This window comes from Hevea brasiliensis, chromosome 4 (genome assembly GCF_030052815.1).
Source record: "Hevea brasiliensis isolate MT/VB/25A 57/8 chromosome 4, ASM3005281v1, whole genome shotgun sequence".
Lineage (NCBI taxonomy): Eukaryota > Viridiplantae > Streptophyta > Magnoliopsida > Malpighiales > Euphorbiaceae > Hevea > Hevea brasiliensis.
The window spans coordinates 75675967-75679417 of record NC_079496.1 but is presented as its reverse complement, the minus strand read 5'-3'; the positions used below and the strand labels follow the sequence as shown (position 1 = coordinate 75679417).

Sequence of the window (3451 nt, the reverse complement as noted above, 5' to 3'; positions counted from 1 at the left end):
TACCTCAATAAATAATTTTAGAGAGCACACAAGAGAAGTTTTTGACTTAATGGATACAATGGCATGATATCATGAATCCTAGATGAATGATAGTTAAGTAGCATTATTAGATGATATACTTGTATTATATAGATGTTTTTAAGCACATTTGTATAATATTTCATGGCATTTAGAATAGCAATCTCATGCATAGTTATTAATTTCATTAACTTTTGTAAATTCCAGTGCCAGGCTCTAAATTCTATGTTTCTGCAGTATTTCAGGTGTTTTGGTGAAGAGCATAGGAGTGCGAAGAGAAGCTTGGAGAGGTCAAAAGATTGAGAATTGCTGCTGATACAAAGTACACGGGCCGTGTAAGAACAGCCACGGACCCGTGTAAGATTCTGCAAGAAGAAATTCATAAGAGTCGAGGAAGAAGCAAAGTACACGGGTAGTGTACCTCATCCCATGTAATATCCCTAAACCCGTGTAAGTCTCTGCTGGGTTAGGCTTGAAGAACTTTCAGAAGAACAAAAGTACACGAGCCGTGTACTTGGACCCATTTAACCTCTTGCAACCCGTGTAACCTCTGTGTCAATGCAAGACAGAACCGTTCAGCTCCAGCAAGTTACACGGCCCTAGGCCGTGTAATGATACATAGGCCATGTATCTATCGGCAATCAGTTTTCCATTTTCACTCCAGTTGCAGTTTTTGATAGGGAACAAGACTCTTAACACCTCAGGGACTCTAAAAAAAACCTAATCATAAGACATTCATTAAAAGAGGAGGAGCTGTAGAAACATGCAGAAGAGGACGAAAAAAAAAACACACAGCAAAAGACAAAAAGAAATAATAGAGAAGAGGTGGAAATAGCAGAAAGAGATCCAAGGTCTGAGGAGATAGAGATCTAAACACAATAGTTCATTACTTTCTCATAGCCATCTAGAAGAGCAGGACATCAGTATCAAAGAGAAGCCTTCAGTCAAAGTTCCAAAAGATCAAATATGCAGATCCTTTTTGGTTCCCTTTTTCTATTTCTTCTAGACAATTTTTTTTACTGTATTTACCTTTTTATCATGATGTTTGCTAAACTCACCATGAGTGAGTAGTTTCATATTCTGGAATTGGGAGAGTAACCTTATAATTATTATTATGGATAAACATTAAGTTTTGTTTATTGGATTCGAGAATTGTTTCTTGATTTAATTTCTTGTGAACTTAATGCATGCTATGTGTTGGTACCCAGCTAGTATTGATTATAAATATTAATTGAAAGACTGAAAGGTGAAAATTAATATTAAAAAATTAAGATTTTGAACCCAGAAATTCTGACCTAGAGATAGGCTGATTACCTTTGTGAAATTTCAAAATTGGTCAAAGACCTTAAAGGGTTTTAATTAATTTGATCACCATGAAAGTCGGGTTTAAGTTAATTAAAATACACCATAGGTGCCTTGAGAGAGGACTTAGAATACCTTAGGATTAATTTCCATCAAGGCAAACGATTTTCAATCTAGTAAATAAACAAGATAACATCCATAGTACGATTCAAGTGTGAAATCTTAATTCCGAAATTGTTTCAAAATAGATTATTTCATTTTAAGTTTATCATTCTAGTGTTTAAAATAAACAACTTTCATTCCTTCATTATTTGATAGCCTAAACAGTCAAAATCACTGTGTAGTTTGGTAGTTACTAATTAAATTCCTCGTGGGATGATACTCTACTCACTACTCTATTACTTGTTCACGATCCGTGCACTTGCGGGGTTGCAAAACCAGCAAACAAGTTTTTGGCGCCGTTGCCAGGGAATTTAATTTTAGTAATATTAAGCAATAAGTAATTTAGCTGATTTAGGCATTTTCATTTATTGTTTAATTTTTTTTAAATTGTTTCATTCTCTTATTTTTTTCTCAGGTTATCGGTTTGGTATATAACCAGAACAAGGCTAGAGGAAGAAATCATTGATTTGAATCCAGAGATAGACAGAACTCTAAGAATTATAAGGAGAGAGAGGAAGCGTTAAGGACAAGATCAAAGAGATCCAGAAATTCCAAATATGGCCGACAATAACAACAACAGGGCGAGACTCTTGAAGGACTACAGAGCTCCATCTATACAAGGATTCCAACCTAATGTTACAAGACCCACAGTGGAAGCTAACAATTTTGAATTAAAACCGGCATGGCTCTAGATGATCCAACAAACTCAATTTGGAGGATCACCAACAGAAGATCAGCACTACCACCTCCAGTGCTTTTTTGCCCTTTGTGATACATTCAAGATGAATTGAGTTTCTGATCTAGCCATAAGACTTAGAGCATTTCCATTCTTCCTTCGAAACAGAGCAAGGAAGTGGTTACTCTCTCAACTGGCTGGAACGTTCACCACTTGGGAGGACCTCTCTCAAACTTTTCTAGTAAAATATTTCCTGCCTTCAAAGACTGCGAGGTTGAGAATTGAGCTCAACACTTTTAGGCAAAGCGAAAGTGAATCAATCTATGATGCATGGGAGAGATATAAGGACCTACAGAGAGAATGCCCACACCATGGCATAGAAGATTGCCTCCTGGTTTAGAACTTCTATAATGGGCTACTGCCCTCTTCAAGGAGCACTGTAGATTCAGCAGCAGAAGGTGACCTAATGGAGAAAACAGTGAATCAAGCACTTGAACTTCTGGAGAGGGTCACATATCACAACTACGAGTGGTCAAATGAAAGGGGAAATGCAAGGAGAACAGCAGGGATCCTAGAAGTGGATGCCCTAAGTATGATAAATGCTTAATTTGACTAGCTCACAAGGAGGCTTGATAAAATGCAAGCCAATGCTGTAGGGATAAACAGTCAACATGAGGACAGCTATGGAGGAGGATACATGAGTTCAGAATATAAAAGCTTCAATGAACCTCCCACAGAATAGATGAACTATGTGAATAATGGAGGAAACTTCAACCAGAGTCAACATGAGGACAGCTATGGAGGAGGATACATGAGTTCAGAATATAAAAGCTTCAATGAACCTCCCACAGAATAGATGAACTATGTGAATAATGAAGGAAACTTCAACCAGAGGCAGCACAATAATACATATTCAAACACTTACAACCCTGGATGGAGGAACCACCCAAATTTCTCATGGTCCAATCAGCAGAATTAGCCAATAAACAAACAACAAGGGTACAGACCCCTAGCACCCCCTGGATTTCAGAATAGGGGACAAAATCCTATACAGCCACCACCCCCTCAGAGCCAACAGCCTGAATCAAGGTCAACTATGGAATCCATGATGGAAAGCTTCCTAGCAGCCCAGCAACAGCAGAATGAAATGATCAAATAGCTGACTTCCAAAATGGACCAACTTGCCACACACAATAAGATGCTTGAGAATCAAATTGCTCAGCAGGCAAGTTCTTCAAGCAAGACTGCTGGTAAACTGCCTAGTCAACCAGAAATGAACCCAAGAGAGCACTA

The 3451-nt window shown here is 38.0% G+C and overlaps 1 non-coding gene across 1 annotated transcript; it reads right to left on the bottom strand.

The window, feature by feature from the left end:
• Nucleotides 1–2429: 2429 nt before the first annotated feature.
• LOC131179630 (small nucleolar RNA R71) lies at nucleotides 2430–2536 on the bottom strand. Its single transcript, XR_009148519.1, has one exon. It is a non-coding gene; the product is annotated as a small nucleolar RNA R71 (small nucleolar RNA).
• Nucleotides 2537–3451: the final 915 nt, after the last annotated feature.